Here is a 19457-nt window from a genome sequence, read left to right on the forward strand (position 1 = left end):
CTCAAATAGTCTTAAGTCGTCGGAACACAAAGCCGTGCTGTACACTTATTAAAATGCTCTTAGCACTAACAGAAAGCAAGGAATCCAATACCCATTCAAACATTTGTGACTCACTGCAGAGGATAAATATAGGCTGGTATTGACACATTGCACATCTAACACTCGATTTGTGCACAGGCAATGTCCATGCTACCTACCGCGTGCTAGAAAATGTACTAGACTTTAGGGAGCTATTGAAGATGCTTGTGAGAACAGGGAACAAGTATGCTTCCATACGTCTTAACCCTTTCAGACGCCACTTTATCCCGTTGTTTTAAAACTTGCTTTCACCACATCTCTTGCATCTTCAGAATCATAGAAAGTGTACAGCTGCAGAAAAGATTGAGAATTTTCAATTGTTTAGCGAGTTTTGTCAAGTTTACAAAATTTCGACTCCATGCGAAAACTCACCACAGGAACATCAAATATGCGAACATATACTATTTCGTGTTTTTAAGAGCTTGAAAAGCACTTATACAGCTACTTGAAAATTACACCTAGTGCATGATATTGTGAAAAACAATGAAAGCAGTGAACCCGCTACATACAACATGCTGACACAGAGTAAAAAGACCCAGTGGTCCACCTTCCCATTCATTGAGCTAAAACATTCTGCACATTATTCAAAATTGCAGCACAGTTCCAATAATAAGTGTTTCAAGATGTATAAAACACATTTTAAATACCATTACTTTCATCAGTGCTTTTGCAATTTATACACTCTGCTGCTGTGCACAATTGTGTACACAGTGTATCGAAGGGTTAAGCTCTGCGGAAGAAATACAATCAGCACCACAAGAAAGGGAAGGTTTGAGGCATTTTATACACTTGAAAACGAAGTTTTCATTGACTTATAGCGTACACACTGTGCCAGGCTGAGAAGCAAGGTTACTTGAAGCATATTTCACACCAAATAGCAAATAGAAATGTTCTGCTAAGGCATCAACAGTGTTTGAGACTTCACCATTTTCATCAAGAAGACATGCATTTTTGGCACTCTTTTTAGAAGAGTGAGAGCGCACGGAGCTCCAGTAATATATTGAATTATGTGTCACGCTGGCTTCGACACAATCAATGTGGTTGTAGTGATAATAGTAATAATAATGTAAGGAAGATAACCAACGTGCGGACAGAGTCAGCAGCATCGGCAGCATCAAGTGCGCGGCAGAGGCTCGAGCTCGGGAACTGCTCGGTGCATGCTAGAGCCGGGGGTCGCTACGAACCCTAATAAATCTCCTTTATAAGTGGTGGAGGTGTTGCGTAACGTTCCATTCTACCATCCTGGAACTCCGTTCTCGGACGCTACCCTCCGCCATGCCGGACGCCGACCAGCAGACTCTATCATCACCACCCGTCCCTTGCGCTGGCACCGTTCGCCAGCGTGAGCCTCCCATCTTCAGTGTAACCGACGACAACGACGTTGAAGAGTGGCTGTCGTCCTACGAACGGGTGAGCGTTCACAACAAATGGAATGACTCGGACAAACTGGCTTACGTATCATTCTACCTCGCGGGCGTAGCCAGTCTCTGGTTCAGAAATTACGAGAGGGATATCCGAACGTGGTCGGCGTTCAAGACGTCGATTACCGAAGTATTTGACCGACCCGCCGTCAGGAAACTCCGAGCCGAGCAGCGTTTGCGTACACGCGCACAGGACACGGGTGAGACATTCACCAGCTATATAGAAGACGTTCTAGATTTGTGCAGGCGCATGAACGTTGCCATGACGGAAGCGCAAAAGATCAAGCACGTCATGAAGGGATCGATGATGACGCGTTCCAGAAGCTTCTGGCCAAGGACCCGCGCACTGTTGGCGACGTCATCAGCTTGTGCCCAGAGCTATGACGAATTACGTAAGCAGCGAGCTCTGACAAGGCGACATCCCACACCGAATGCGGCGCCACTCTGCAGCCTGACCACCGGCCAAGAACAAGCCTCCTTGATAACCCAAATCAAGGATTTTGTCCCCGAAGAAGTCGCACGACAGCTATCTCTGGTGTCCGTTACTCAGGAGTCTGCCAGCACTTTGCCGTCTCATCTCCGTAACGTGATCCATGAAGAGGTCGCGGAAGCGCTGCCGGTTGTTCACCAGCAGGATGTCGTGACTACACCAGTCACTTATGCTACGGTTGCTGCAATGGCCCTTCGCACTGTGTCCGTGCGTCGCTTCCAGCAGCCCGTGCAATGCCCTCCCCCTCCCGTCTCCTGGCCCAACACTGCCGTCGCTAACCTGTGGCGTACGCCGGAAAATCGCCCTATATGCTTCGCATGTAGGTATTCCGGTCATGTCGCAAGGTTCTGCCGCCGCTAATCGCAGGCGTTCGATGACGATCGCCGAGTGCCCTATGTGCCGCCTGATTCAAATGCGCCTTACGGACACTTCGACCCCTTACCAGCTCGCTCCCAGACTGATCGCCGTCGTCACTTCGAAAGCCTCCTATCACCCTCTCCACGTCGCCGAAAGCTTTCCCCTATCCGTCGACGCCCCATCGCTAAAGAAGAGGGAAACTAGACGACGCAGTTCCTGAGGCAAGAACTGCGCAAGTGTCGACATGCCGAAGTCCTCCTCCTTTACCTGCCAATGTCATTGATGTGTTTATCGAAAATGTCGCTGCAGTCGCCCTCGTCGATACCGGTGCCGCTATTTCAGTCATGGTTGCCAGGTTTTGCCGTTCGCTTCGCAAAGTGACGACGTCTCTGTCTGGATTGTCGCTTCGAACGGCGAGTGCTGAACCCATTTGCCCTACCGCTGCTTGTACTGCCCGTGTGACCATACAGGACTTTGTGTACACGATTGAATTCATAGTTCTTTCATCGTGCTCCCACGCCGTTATTCTAGGATGGGATTTTCTCTCACGCCACAATGCCATCATTAATTGCGCTCGGGCTGAGCTTGAACTTTTCCGCCTTGGTGACGTGCCCTCCGTCGATGCTCATCCTGCCGCTAAAGGTGTCGTGAAAGAGGACACCTGTATTCCCCCGTGCTCTTCAGCATTCGTACCAGTCTTCTGTAGTACCATGTCCGACGGGACGGTCTTCTTAATGCCCTCTCATCACTTTGTTACCCGAAAAGCGCTTCCTTTGCCCTTTGCAGCTCTTTATTTTGACGCCGGTGTTAGCACGATGCCCATTTACAATCACCTTTCATCGCCGCTGTCACTGCTCCGCCACGAATGCCTTGGTTACGTCAAGTCAGTCGATTCAACACGGATTGTCTCCGCCCTCGACGAAGTGCCTTCTACTGCCATCCATGAACTGAGTGCCCTCTCCGTACCCGATTCAACATGGACTGGTGTGTTCAGCCCATTCATCACCGAAGATCTCACGCATTCGCAGCGATGTCAACTTCTCGCAGTCCTTCAGCACTTCCGCCGTTCTTTCGACGTTGCGCAAACATCTCTTGGCCGCGCATAGACGGTCGAGCATTACATCGACACTGGCTCTCACTCACCGCTGCGACTAAGACCATATCGCATGTCCGCTACGGAACGCCGCGTCATTGCAGACCAGGCCGATACATGCTCCGTCGAGGCGTCATTCAACCTTCCCAAAGCCCATGGGCCTCTCCCGTGGTCCTCGTAACAAAAAAGGACGGTTCCATCCGCTTCTGTGTTGATTTTCGACGGTTGAACAAGATCACGCTGAAGGACGTCTAGCCATCGATGATGCTCTGGATTGTTTGCAGGGAGCCGAGTTCTTTTCTTCGCTGGAGTTGCGGTCAGGCTACTGGCAGGTTCCGATGGCAGAGGCCGATCGCCCAAAAACTGCCTTTGTTACACCAGACCGCTTGTATGAATTCACCGTCATGCCTTTCGGACTTTGCAATGCACCTGCTACGTTCGAAAGAATGATGGATAATGTTCTGCGCGGTCTCAAATGGAAAATCAGCCTTTGCTATCTTGACGACATTGTGGTGTTCGCCCCTGATTTTGCAACGCACCTGCTCCGCCTCCAGCACGTACTCACTTGCTTGACCAACGCCGGGTTGCAACTTAACCTGAAGAAGTGTCGATTTGCTGTTCGTCAGCTCACAATTTTAAGCCATGTCGTGTCAAAGGAGGGCATTCGCCCGGATCCCGAGAAGCTACTTGCTGTTAATGCGTTCCCAAAACCTACCAATATGAAAGAGCTACGCAGTTTTATCGGCCGCTGCTCTTACTTCCGGCGATTCGTTCGAAACTTTGCGTCAATTATATCGCCTCTCACGCAGCTCCTTGGTGGCGCTAGAGATCTCTCATCGTGGTCTCCAGCGTGTAACGACGCCTTCAAAACCTTGCGCCGTCTTCTCACGACGCCGCCCATCCTTCGCCATTTTGACCCTCAAGCGCCAACCGAAATCCATACCGATGCAAGCGGTGTAGGGCTTGGCGCTGTGTTGGCACAGCGTCAAGCTGGCCACACAGAATACGTCGTCGCATACGTGAGTCGCACGTTAACCAAGGCGGAGACCAATTACAGCGTTACAGAAAAGGAGTGTTTGGTCAATGTGTGGGCGCTTGGCAAGTTTCGCCCATATTTACACTGCCGATCGTTTGACGTAGTGACCGACAACCACGCACTATGTTGGCTGTCGACGCTCAAAGATCCATCGGGCCGCCTTGCCCGCTAGGCATTGCGAATCCAAGAATATGAAGTCCGCGTAGTTTGCTGTTCTGGGCGAAAGCACTCCGACGCTGACGCGCTATCCCGATCACCGCTTCCCCCGAAGGCCAGTCACGACTCCTCCTGCGAGTGCACATTATCCTCTCTGGACGTTGACACTATCGCTGCTGCACAGCGTAATGATCCCTGGACTGCATATGTGCTCGACCTTCTCTCGGATACGTCGAAAGCTCGGGCGTCACGTACGCTTCGGCGCCAAGTTCCTCATTTTGCGATTCGAGACCAGCTACTATATCGACGCAACTATGCCCCAGAGGGACGCACCTGGTTACTCGCCATTCCGAGAATCTTGCGATCAGAGCTCTGCTCCTCGTTCCACGTCGACCCTCAGTGTGCCCACGCGGGAGTCTTCAAGACCTACGAAAGACTTCGACACCGCTATTACTGGCGAGGAATGTACAATTTTGTTCGAAAGTTCGTCCGCTCTTGTCATGAGTGCCAACGTCGCAAAGCGCCACCGCACAACTCCGCCGGTGCAGTGCCCATCCCGACCCTTTGATCGCGTGGACATAGACCTCTACGGGCCACTTCCGTTGACTCCTACCGGAAACAGGTGGATAATCGTTGCGGTAGACCACTTAACCCGTTATGCGGAGACTGCTGCTCTGCCAAATGCTACAGCGCAGGAGGTCGCCAGTTTCATACTTCGCCGTTTTCTCCTTCGTCATGGAGGTCCACGTGAACTTTTAAGCGACACAGGCCGCGCCTTCTTATCCGAAGTCATCGAACAACTGCTTGCTGAATGCGCTATTGTTCATCGTAAATGCACTGCTTATCACCCACACACAAACAGTACCACGGAACGCTTTAATCGACCTCTTGGTGACATGCTCGCCATGTATGTCTCACCTGATCACTCCAATTGGGACCTAGTTCTTCCGTTTGTCACCTACGCGTACAACACCGCGACTCAGGCCACTACCGGATTCTCACCCTTTAACCTTCTTACGTCATCCTTCGCACACAATTGACACCATTCTGCCCTACCGGCCGGACCCATCCGAATGCCTGCCGATCGCGGAAGCCGCCAGACACGCCGAGGAATGCCGCCAGCTGGCCCGCCGATTCACCTCGGACGACCACAACCGTCAAAAAGCCGTTCAGGATGACCAGAACTTTACTCCCACTTTTCTCCCGGGCGCTCTTGTCTGGTTGTTACTGCTACACCGCACGCCTGGGCTCGCTTCAAAACTCCTTCCGGAGTACGACGGGCTATACCACGTTCTCGAGAGAACATCACCCGTTAATACCTGGTTGAGCCGCTAACGCCGCCGTCCGACATGCGACGTCGTAACCGCGAAGTCGTTCACGTTCAGCGTCTCAAGCCGTATCACCATTCTACCGTCCTTCCAGAAAACTAAGTCTCCAGGATGGCTCCTTTATTTCCGCGGGGCCATTGTAAGGAAGATGACGAACGTGCGCACAGAGTCAGCAGCATCGGAAGCATCAAGCGCGCGGCAGAGGCTCGAGCTCGGGAACTGCTCGGTGCATGCTAGAACCGGCGGTCGCTACAAACCCCAATAAATCTCCTTTATAATAATAATAATAATAATAATAATAATAATAATAATAATAATAATAATAATAATAATAATAATAATAATAATAATAATAATAATCTTAGGGGTAACATGGCACTCCAGACTAAAAGAAGAAGGCTGATGCCTGTATTTTAGAGTGTCTGATAGCCAGCTATATATAGCAGGAATTTGCAGGGTGCAGAAGACACCCCCTTCCCCTCCACATGCACACACATGCACACACACACACACACACTTTCTCAATCACACGGCACGGCACACACGTACACAGTCGATGGGTGCACTACACACAGGAGTGGAGTCCGAATGGTCGGGGTGGAGAAAGCTCTGTATGCCTGATATAATCATGGAGTTTTGGTATCAGGCCATACAGGCGTAATGGGGCTCATGCTGTGCTGACCACTTGTACAGACGAACTGAAGAAGAAAGATGAGTACTGTTCAGAGAGCCGTCAAGCACCCTGCAGAATAGACTAGTGCAATGTTGCACTGGTATTGCAGGGTGTGTCGCTTGAGGGGTTTGAGGCAATCCTCATGGGCTGGCATGAGCTTGCGACAACCGAAAAGATGGGAGTAAAGGGTGCGTGTTGTCCGGCGCTGAACAAGCTTAAGTTTGTTAGCGTTGCGAGTTTGGTATGGGGACTAGCAGTACTCAAGTCATGACAGAATGATAGGAGTGTACAGTGCTTGGAAAACCTCACGCCATCAGGGAAGGGAGACACGGACACAAACCCAAGAATGGGCCGGTGCTTAGATACAGTGCTGGTGACATATGCGGAAAAGTTGAGAGAAGAGCTGAATGTTACACCCAGAATCGGAAGGGCCCGAACAATCTTTATAGATGTGCCTCCAAGGAAGTAGGTTGGACACGCAGCAGTTTTGGTTTGGCTGATATGCACGACAGCGCATTTTGCAGTGCTACAACAAGGTTTGTTATTGTAGGCCCAGTCGTTCACCTTTATGGAATGTATTTATTTCAAGGACATATGCTGTTTATCGGCATAATGTTGTTGTGGAAGTATTATCTTGTTAATCAATCACATTCTGCGCAGATACATTAGTAACTTGGTTTTGAGTAGATCGTTCCTGAGTACAATTCATGGTATCGCAGCAAGAGACATTTTAGCAGAAGCTGAAGGGAGTCGAACAGTTTAAACATACCGAATGCACAAAGCACTGATGACACCTATTCACCTTCCCCACAATGCACTCACACCCATCTACACTTTCCATAAACAAAAAGTGAGATAAAAAATCAGTTACAGTTCGCTGCTTCTGAAGCAGGCATCGAAGCAATCCTGGTATGCGCTGCTACATGCATAGGTCTTGCATGATGCAGGTCCTGATATATTCACTGCACACGGTGCACAGGTTGCAAACAGATCATTTCTTTTTGCAGCGCTCAAGTATAAGGACACAGTAACTGAAAGATGACTGCGGTGTCACATATGCTTCAGTGCATCAGTGTTCTTGAGTGCTGCACGAGCGATTTATCGCCAACTAGGCCAAACGATGGATGCACTAGAAAGAAGTGAGTGAAGGAGTACAGTGAACCTGTAGTGAACAGGATTCACATGCCGAATAGAAGAGCGTTTTTTCAGCTGGAATGAGCGGCATGGCTGATTATGTACGTATTTCCCATAGTTGCGCTAGTAGTGTCTTTGGCTTTCGAAAGTTATCTTTGCCACTGGAAACAGCGCAGAGCTTGCCCCTTAAACTTGAGTCACCCGACACCACAGGAAACCCACCGCGGTTGAACACCCCAAGTTACACACGGTTCATTCACCACATCACACATCACACGAAGTCAGAAGGGCCATATTTTAAAGCACTGCAGCACCAACCATAACTGAAAATTCATTTCCTTCGACAGAGTTTCTCAGTTGGGCTCGTTCACTCAGCATGTTACGAACTCGATGAATGTGCTAGGCCTACGCATAACATATAAACAACATCGGCGATAGGTGAGTACTGATTATTTAGACTTCGGAGCTCGTAAACATGTTTAACATAATCGCTGCGCGTCGTCACGCTTCGCCGTGTTCCCGACCGACACTTTTCACGCTTCGGCGCGTGCCGAAGCTTTCCGATGCGTGCCAGTGGTTGCTTTGAACGCGATCTGCTTTGGGGGCTCAGTCTAGGTTGGCTGAAGGCTCGTAGCTTTGTGTGCGCCATGTTTCACCGCTCAGTTTGCGTTGAAGCAATAGACAGCCAGAAGGTCACTTCGCTCGTTGCTGCAGCCGCGATTCCTCAGCCATCGAGTGTGATATGTTCATGTTTGCCTGTATGCGCTGACACTATGCTTGTTAGTTAGTAGGCGAATGTTTACTGGGGAGCGGGATACACGGCGGCTGTTACGCATGGCGCGGCCGCGCGAGCCATGTAATTGGATACGATCTGCGACGCGGACAGTCCAGGCGCACTGAGAGGTGATAGCTTCGTATGCGCCCACACGCCTGCGCGTCACCTGCGTTCAAGAAGTGAAACTTCACTGTCTCTTTTTGGTTCCCCCTCTTGTTTTCGCCTCCTTCCATGGGCGATGTGCGCCGCAGACCTCCAGCACAGTGCCTTGATGAGCGCGACCCCGGGCGCGGCACATCAAGGCACCAGCCTCCTAGATTAGTTGCGCTGGCGGTCACTCCGAATGTTCGTTTTATTTTAACCGAAGAGAAAGTCTGAGGCGGTTCATCTTAAGTGGGGTTTTTTTTTCATTGTCAATGGAAAACGTTTGTCTAACGTTGCCATGTTGTTCTTTATATGCGAGGATTCGGCTTAACCGAGTTCGTCTTAAAGAGAGTCGACTATTTGTTCTTCAAAAGGAACCGTACAATAACACAATAGAATGAAAGCCGCCACTGCGGCCACAATGCACGAGCAATCACCCAGCGCTATTTAAGAAAACAAAATGAAATAAAGAAGACAAATGAAGGCATCTATTCCTAAGGCATAAATACATGCCATATGCAGTTATAAACACCGTTTGAGCTCTCTTATGGTATATACCAACGCACGAAGAAATACGAATGACCCTTCTGTAAACTACCGCCAGCAGTTTTTAATGGCGCGACCTTGATGCGACATAAAATCCACTTCGATCGCAGCGCCGCCACAGTATTTTTCGTCGCCGCAAGCCTCACTGCAAAGAATGCACCATCCCAGTCGTTCATCCTACTCAACCATATTCTAGTACGCTCTGCACTAATGGGGTACCAGTTATCTACGCTACAAATTACATTGCATGCCCAGCTCCATTTCTTTCTCTTCATGTCAATTAGAATATCGACTATCCCCATTTGCTCTCTGATCTACACTGCTCCCTTCCTGTCTCCTAACGTTACACATAAAATTTCTTGCTCGTTCCATTGCACGTACCTTGCGGGGTCCTTAACTTGTTCGCAAGTTTCTTTGTCAACCTCCACGTTTATTCCCCACATGTTAGTCCCGGCAGAATGCAGCGATTGTACTCTTTTCTTTTCAATGCCAATAGTAAGCTCCCAATCAGGATCATCAAGTGGTGCCAACAGTCGTCCCTCATGTCATGACCTCAACCACCACAGCAAATGGCACAGCCTCAACGAGTGCTGCCATCCACGGCACCTGGACTATGTGTAGCTTAATAATATTTTTGTTAAGGGGAGGAGAAATGTTGTACAATATAATTTAGTACATTGTTCTGTTGCATTGCCCCACGGGGTGCCCCACTATATATGAACACCCTCGCTGCAGTCAATGGGCAAGTTGGGCACGGTGTAGAACTGCTGTGTGTGTCGTTGCTTCAGAGCCACCGACGGTACTCGGTGTCTCCCTTCGCAAACATTAGTGCGATTTGTAGGTTTATCGGTGTAACGCATGCTCAGGCAAACATTAACAGATCTCACTCAATGACCATGAACTAGCAGTCACAACACGAGCGAGCACTTTGTACTGTGTCTCGGAAACTTGAGATTATGCGATTGCCAACACTAGATGTACGGGAACAACGAAATGCACATGAAGGCACCATCTATGTTGACTTGCTGTGGAGATTACTCCCTAGTTTGATACAGCGCAAGGCCTACGCACAGACGCGTGCAAGGAGAAGGCAGATAGGTCCATATTCCCGCCCCCCTCGCCCCGAGTGCATGCTTGATCACATTATCGCATATTCACTCCCTTCCCATACCTTTTGCGCAGAAGGAATCGTCAGCTCTCGTGTTTCTCCGAGTTGTTTACCAACACGAGAAATGGCACAGCGGTGTTTCCTACCTACCATGTCCCAGCGCGTGCACTTCGACAGTAGTTTTGCCGCTCAAACTTTTCGTGCAAAAGGAAGCTTGAAATAACTTTCGCTTTGGCTGACAGATTCTATTGCTAGATTAGTAGCTATACAGGCTCCAAGTACATGATTGAAATGGCCTGAAACTTCATTAAATCGAAACTGTCATGAAGTTACTTCGTCAAATTGCGAAAATAAATACAGTTTTCAATGCAACTAAGATTGGGAAATCAAAATAGTTCATTACATCGTGAATTTCGCTAAACTGAGGTCCGTTATATTGAGGTTTGACTGTACAAGAGACCATCAGGTTATCAGGGCTCACTCCGAAACCGGAAAGGCGCTGCTTCGCTTACAATGAGCCTTGCGTTCCTGGGCCATGTCATAAGCAAGTCTGGAGTCCGTCCTAATCGGTAGAAGACATGTGCCACCGCTAACTTTACACAGTCCACAAAAAGAACGGAGTGTACAGATTCCTTGGTGTATATAACAATTACAAGTATTTTGTCAAGGACTTTTCATGCATTGCCGAGCTATCGATCTATTTCACAAAATTTGATATCAAGTGAGAAATGCCACAGGTCGAAGCATTTCAAGGACTTAAAGCGCGCCTCACTAGGTCTGGCCATTTTGAGCTGACAAGCGCAGAGCATAGAATGCACGCCAACGATCGTGTTCGCAAAGAATTACATCACTATGCGCCGTGGAAAGGTCTGAAATTTCGATCCGAACACCATTTTCCCTTCTCCTCGTGACCTCTGCGCTCCAAGCCGGACGGTGACGTACTCGCATCCCTGCACCTACGTACTCAGGTCCGCAGTGCGACGTCGCTCGTGGTGACACGTGACATCGAGAATTATTCAAGGCACCATCTGTTATTTGTGTGATCTCCTGCTTGAATTGATGAATTGAAGTTTAGAGAAACAATAAAACACACAAATAAAATGTCTGTGCATTTTTTGTTTTACTTCACACTGAAGCAAGAGCGATGTATTTCCGCTTCATCTGCTGTGCAGTCACGTGCGCAGGTACCGAAACTATGCGATTTTCTAGCGTGTTCCAGCACGTGATCATGCTCTGCGATCTGCCTGTTCTGCCTCAGTATTCGTGTAGCACTGAATTATACCGCTAGTCATGTGTCCTTGTGCACAGTGTGCAAAATCGTGCGCTGCACTAATCCAGAAAATCACAAGAGTTCGTGCGCAGAGTCAAAAAGGAAAAAAAAGCGAGGAGAAAAAAAATGAAGGCAGGGCCCGTGACGTATGCATTACGGGATTCTCAAGGTCTGGTATGGGAGAACGCAGGGACAGAATTTCACTTGCAGAGGCTAGGCGGGGCGAGTAGAGAGAGTACCTCGCTATGCAGTGGAGCCCTCGTCTTGAAATCTTGGGTTCGCGGCACTGAAAAGATTTGAAAAATTTTTGCGACAGAACGCTCCCTAGAGGACAAGTAACAACTTTCAGTGTATAACCAAAATTTGTTATGGGGCCTAGTGAGAGGCCTTTTAAACGACGACTACAGTAACCACTGGTGCTTGTATGCTTCGACAATGAAGCCGATACCGATGTCCATAGCAATGCTAGTAACACAGGACTTGGTGCAGTGCTTGTTCAGAGAAAAGACGGATCAGACAGGGTCATTGCCTATGCCAGCGGGTCACTATAAAACGGGAAGGCTAATTATTCTATGACCGAAAAAGAGTGCTTTGCCATTAATTGGGCTATGGCAAAATCATGTCCATACTTATACAGGAGGCTTTTCAAAGTCGTAAGCAACAACCACGCATTGTGCAGGTTGGCAAACTTAAAGGATCCTTCAGGCCGCCTTGCACAGTGAAGCCTAAGACTGCAAAAATTTGACATCAGCGTGATTCACAAGTTCGGACATAAATGTTCTGATACTGGCTGCCTCTCTCCTGCCCCCACTGACCTGCCACCGCAAGAAAAGACAATGAGATGTTCCTAGGAACAATATACAAAGACCACTTCGCCGAACAACAATGAGCTGACGCGAAACTAAGAAACCGTGTCGAGTATTTGGAAAGCAAGACCAACCTTTCCCTGAGGTTCAGTGTGGATTGTCGTCATTTTGGCTACAGAACCACATCCTCGTAAAGAAGAACTTCTCCCCAGTCCGCGCAAACTACCTTGTTGTGCTCCTAGCACTGTGACCAGAAGTCCTGCACATGCTGCACGATGATTAAAGAGCCGGGCACCTCATGTTTTTTTTCACACACTCGCAAGAACACAAGAGATGTATTATTGAACGTGCTTAAACAATGACATTGCGCGTTAGGTCAAGATATGTAGCGACTGTCCGGAACGCAAGACATCACCAACAAGGCCAGCAGGATTGCTACAGCCAATCAAGCCTCCTTGCTGACTGTTCCTACAAAATCGGGCTGGACTTGGTGCCCTTTCCGTCGTCAATATCCAGGAGTAAGTGGGTTGTTGTAGCAACCATGTACCTTACCTGCTATGCCGAAACTAAAGCCCTGCCTAAAAGCAGCGCAGTCAAAGTGGCGAAATTCTTCATATAGACTACCTTGTTACGACATTGCGCTCCAGATGTGCTCATCACCAACTGAGGAATGACTTTTAGAACAGAGCTTACTCATGAAATTTTGCAATTCAGCCAGATGAGCAACAGGAGGTCTAGTGCCTACCACCAGCAGACGAAGAGTCTTATACCCCTGTCACATGGGCAAACTTAAGCACACTTTGAGCAAGTGCACTTCGCCGCTAGTGTGGTTCGAAGGCTGCCACACGGGAACGCTTAGGGACATTTACTGCAGAGTTCACTCGATGGCGAGTATGTTTGCCGAAAACACTTCATGGCAGCCAAGTGTCTAGTGTCGCTAGCAGTGAGTAAAAAATAAGTAAATTAATATTGAAAGCAGAGTCAGGAGTCATCATCATCATCAGCCTGGTTACGCCCACTGCAGGGCAAAGGCCTCTCCCATACTTCAACTACCCCGGTCATTTACTAATTGTGGCCATGTTGTACCTGCAAACTTCTTAATCTGATCCGCCCACCTAACTTTCTGCCGCCCCCTGCTACGCTTCCCTTCCCTTGGAATCCAGTCCGTAACCCTTAATGACCATCAGTTATCTTCCCTCCTCATTACATGTCCTGCCCATGCCCATTTCTTTTTCTTGATTTCAAATAAGATGTCATTAGCTCGCGTTTGTTCCCTCATCCAATCTGCTCTTTTCTTATCCCTTAATGGTACACCCATCATTCTTCCTTCCATAGCTTGTTGCGTCGTCCTCAATTTAAGTAGAACCCTTTTCGTAAGCCTCCAGGTTTCTGCCCCATACGTGAATACTGGTAAGACACAGATGTTATACACTTTTCTCTTGAGGCATAATGGCAACCCCCTGTTCGTGATCTGAGAATGCCTGCCAAATGCACCTCAGCCCATTCTTATTCTTCTGATTATTTCAGTCCAGTCAGGAGTAAATTTTAATAATATTTTTTTAAATTGCTAACAATACAAGGTAATAAAATGTGCTACACTGAAAGAAAAAATGCTAAAAAGCTATTCCCGCTGTCAAGATTTTTATGGTCACGTCAGGCAATGGCCGCGCCATAGTTGTTTGGCGGGTCACGTTCGAGTGTAAACGCGTCATTTGGACTGATACTGGTCAAGTCTCATCTTGACTTGGCTCGTGATGATTAATCTTGTTATTGAGGTTGCAGTGAATTACTTCACTTGCACTTAAGCTGACTGTAAATTATGTTTCTAACAATCACAAACTGCTTTTACGCAAGCAAATTTAAGCGAACAAATATACGCTTTGCCTTCTGATTCCCCATCGTCATTGCCACCAATTTGAAAAAAATATTTATCTTACTCACATAGCAGCGCACCGCCAAAATGACACTCAGTGCGCGCAAGTGCACTTGCTCAAAGTGTAAGTTAGTTTTCCCGTGTAACAGGGGTAATACGGAGCGGATGAACAGGACCCTCACCAACAGGTTATCAATGTACATCGGCATTGAGTTTAAAGGGGCACTAAAGCGACACAATAAATCAGTTTAGACTAATGAAGCATTGTTTGAGGACCCTGCAGGCAGTCATTTCAAAAAAGTTGATTATTAGATGAGAAAAATGAAGGTCCAAGTATTAGTATTTGAATTTCGCGCCGAAACCCCAGCGCCGGTACGTCAGCGTGACGTCAGGGATTCCAAAGTATGTTTTCGCATTTGGGCCGCGTACAAGAAACGCAGATCACTCCATTCAAGCTGGGTTACAGAAGGAACGTGATGACAACTCTTGAGGCTATGATGGTGCACCTTATTGACGAATAGAATCGCGACATTGCAGCTTATCTGCAGCACACCGAAGAAGCACAACTCACCCGCCTGTGCATCAATAACCAGCAGAGGACAGACAACTGACACTACAATCTTCAACGCTACATGGAATACCTGTCCAGCGACTGTGTTTGTGTGGGACTCCGATTCGTTGACAAGGACTTATTGAGAAACTTCTGTGATGCTGTTTTGGACCCTACAAGATCATCCGACGTGCTGAAAGAAAGACTGCACTACGAGGTTGTGCCAGATGGCATTACTCAATCACAGCGGCGCTGCTAGTGATCTGAAGTAGACTATGTTGCGAGCTTTACGCCTTTCTACCAGCGTAAACTCCGAGATATTGTTTCTTTCTCTTCATTTTCCTTTACTGTCTGTGCTTTAGTTCTTGCTCTCATGTTTGTAGCACTGGAACTATGCTTTTTTAAGACAGGGGCATTGACACATGTACTTTTCCTTTTTCCAGGGACTGCACTTCACCTGCTACCAACCTACTGTTATTGCTCAGCGCAAGGCAGGTCACTATTTCTTGGAACTTACTCGTATGTTATTGTTAAAAAAAAGATTACGTTGTAGTAGACAGTACTCATGCAGCCCCGCGGTGGAGGAAGAGGCTGGACTAGCGCTATGAGGCATATAGGCTCAACGATGGTAGCCGCGATGTCAACTCAGTCACCTGTTTAATAAATGGCCATTCTTTGTGGGCCTTCGGTTCCTACGACCTGGTAACCAGGACATCGTACCACATCATGACTGTATACGTCTACCAAGTTTCTTCTCGACGCCATGGAACCGGCCGCCGAACAACAACGTCTCGTAGAAGTGGAACGTCCTCTGCCGCCGCAATGAAACTCCCCAATTTCTGGCCCTCGGACTGTGAACTCTGGTTCGTCCACATCTAGGCGCAGTTTCACCGTCACCGAATCATGACTCAAGCGGCCAAGTACGACAACGTCGTGAGTGCACTTAACTCGACCACTGCAGCTTTGGTCCACAACATTTTGCTAGCTCCTCCGCCTGATGATCAGTACAATACCCTTAAACGAGAGTTACTATGGCGCACCACCGACTCTGAGTTGCGACAGATTCAGTAGCTTCTCTGAACATAGGAACTTGGTGACAGAAAACCGAGTGAGCTGCTTTGCCGCATGAGACAACTCCTTGGAACCAGTCCATCATTAACAGACTTGAAAATCCTCCGGGAGCTCTTCTTACAGCATCAACCGAACCAGGTATGCATGATTTTATGTGCCTCACCTGCTATAATAAGTCTATCGAGGCCTTAGCAACAATGGTAGACCAGATTACGGATTCTTTTCACCCTGTGATATCCACTCTTGACTATGGTAATGCACCCACTGCGACACAGCCCCAGTTACAGCAGCACTTTGACAAACCCGACAGTTCAAGCACATGCCTCGCTGCGCAAGTAGAGGAGCTAACTAACCAGTTGGCAACCTTACGCTTTTGGGCAAATAACCATCAGCAGCGTCATTGCTTTCATGACCAAAACGTGTCATGCCCTCCGTGTCCGTTTATTTTTTGGTATCATGCCAGATATGGCACTCGCGCATGGCAGTGCTGTCCACCTTGCAACTTTCTCGGGAAACAGTCAGGCCGGCCACTGATGATGGCTAGTGCTACTGGCTCTACATCAAGCCATCTCTTCATCAACGCCCGCATCACAGAAGCTCGCTATCTTGTAGACACTGGTGCGGAAATTTGTGTCATTCCCCTACTTTTCAAGACTGCAGAAGACATCACCAGGACATGTCTTTTCCAACGTTAAAATGTACAGCCAGAAATCTGTCACTCTTGCCCTTGGTCTGCAATGCCCGTTTCAATAGCTATTCACCGTCGCTAACATCCACGGGCCAATCATCGGCGCTGATTTTCTGTGGAAGTTTAACCTTCTCGTTGACATCGTAACTGCCGCTTTCTTGAGTCCTCAACAAACCTGTCCGTAGAAGATATCACCACGTCTACACCAACCTTGTTTCTCGTACAAGCACACACCCAGGTACTGAAACCATGGTCCACCACCCTGCTGGAATTTCCAGAGCTGTTCGAACCACCCTCGCCAGATTTTCCAATAGTGCACCACATCACGCACCACACTGTGACTAAAGGACCACCAGTATATGCCCAGCCTAGTCGGCTAGCACCAGACCATCTGAAAATTGCAAAAGAAAAGTTTGAACACATGCTCGAGTTGGACTTCATTCGTCCTTCCGCAAACCCTTGGTCATCTGCTTTACACATAGTGCCCAAGAAGATGGGTGATTGGCAACGGTGTGGTGATTACTGCACCTTGAACAAAGTGACGATTCTTGTAAATGGAAGCGAAGAGACCATTGCCATCAACCGCTTGAAGCCAGCTCATCCAGACTCTGGCTGTGCCATCTACACAACTTAAACTGCTCAACGGCAGTGCCTTCAATAGGGGGGGGGACCATGTAGTGGACAGTGCTCTAGAGACCCGCAGTGGAGGAAGAGACTGGACTAGCGCTATCAGGCATATAGGCTCAACGATGGTAGCCACGACGTCAACGCAGTCATCTGTTAATTAAGTGGCAATTCTCTGTGGGCCTTCTGTACCAACAACATCATAACCACGATCCAATTATGAGGCACATCGTAGTGGGGGACTCCAGAATAATATGGACCACCTGGGGCTCTTTAACATGCGTCTAAATTCAAGTACACAGGTGTTTTCGAATTTCGCCCCATCAAATTGCAGCTGCCATGGCTAAAATGTTTTTGTTGATTCTATCTGTTATGTATGTACTCGTCGAACTTCGTGCAATCAGAGTGTATGTGCAACACAAATTTCATAGTACTTAACAAAGCAATTACTGAATAATTCGTTGACCAGTTAAATTACAGTAGAACCTCGTTCATACGTCCTGAGAAAAAAAAAGCGAGAAAAAACTTACTAACCGGGAAAACGTATAATCCCAAGCAGCAAAAACAAATTTGACAGACTCAACTATTGTTCATATCTACGTAATGCAAAGCATCGCGTGGATCACTGCGGCACGAGACATGTTTTGTTGTTTGCCTGTTGCATGGTGTTTTAAGAGGGCAACAGGAAACAAATGAAATCAAGCTGGTGGGCGACGTTAAATGCTACCGAAGCGAAACATGATGGCCACATCACGCTGCCTACAGCACAGAACAATGGCACTATGCACTATGCGCTGTAAAAGAAAATGTAGGTGAAGATGCTTATCGCAATAGGCGGCGCTAGCTGTTAATTCAGTGTGCGATGACCGGACAATTTGCTGCTACTCGAACTGTGCGCACCGTTGTTTTCATGAGAGACAAGCGGCTATATATTGTTCTAGATTGCATGCACCTCGCACCTTTTCTTGTTGACATGGGATTCAGCGGCCAGAAGACGTATACAATCGCAGTCTGCAACAGGTAACGACGACGCGTTTCATTGTCACCTATAAAAGTGTGCGCTACACTTCTGACGGCACCATGTGGGCTGTGAACAGACTGATGAAGATGCTAATCTCAACAGGATTGGCAGTGACAGCTGTGAATGCCGCGTGCGACAACCCCGGAGATTTGCTGGTAGCAAAGTGAGAAATTGAGTGCAGGCCAGCGTTTTCACAAGACAGGCGAGAAAGTATTACGGTGAAACTGCTGTGGGGGGCAACTATACACCTGATCGTGTGCATATACACGTTTTCTTGTTTACATGGGATCTGGTGGCCAGAAAACGTATTGTACAACTGCAGTTTGGCGACGTACTGAACATTTAAGCCGACAAATAGTTTTCCAGGAATGTATGAACTGGTCAAAAATGATCGTAACTCTATTGGGTCATTTTTACAGTGAAGCTGTAGATGGTGAGGTTCTAATCGAAAAAACTGTTCCAGCTTAGTGTTATAAGTTGCGGTGGTCGCTCTGAATGTTACCTTATCGACCACGTTACGATGCATGACCTTCATGGCCATAAATAAAACGTGGGGTGGCGGTGCTCCTTCGCTTCCACTGCAGCGTCGAAAATTTAATACAGCGCAATAGTGTGCCCACCAATCATCCACTTTAACGTCGACCTAGTGCACTCCGACGGCAAGTGGATTGTACCTTTCTTGTAGGAACGGTTTGGAATTGAGTGCTACACGGATGTCAATGTGCCGACCATGTGTCACCGGCCCTGTATAGATTTAACCTTTGGCGAGAACATGTCTAGCATAGTAGTACAACCTATTGCTGTGTACCACAGTGACCACAAAGCTATGGCCGCTGTGGTAACAAATGAGACAAAATAAAGACTAACAGCCACGAAGTTATGTCTGAGTGTCTTTATTCAATCAATATAGCAATAACCATGTAAATCAATATAGTTGTCAATATAGTCATCCCAAATACAGCTTCGCTGGTTATCCTTCTTCACAGAGTGGAAGGACACTAAATTCTTTTTCTCAGTCGTGAATGTTGGCACTGAGAAAACGTATGTAACGGAAACGTATCAACAAGGTTCTACTGAATAACCAAAAAGAATTTGTATTTCTTTTGCATATGTATTCTTCGTGACCAGAAATGTCCACAAGTTGAAATTTTCATTCCTTTGGAACTGTGTCTGGGTATTACATGGTTCAGGACAAGCAAAAACTTTTTATCTGTG

This window comes from Dermacentor variabilis, chromosome 4, assembly GCF_050947875.1.
Source record: "Dermacentor variabilis isolate Ectoservices chromosome 4, ASM5094787v1, whole genome shotgun sequence".
NCBI classification, from domain to species: domain Eukaryota; kingdom Metazoa; phylum Arthropoda; class Arachnida; order Ixodida; family Ixodidae; genus Dermacentor; species Dermacentor variabilis.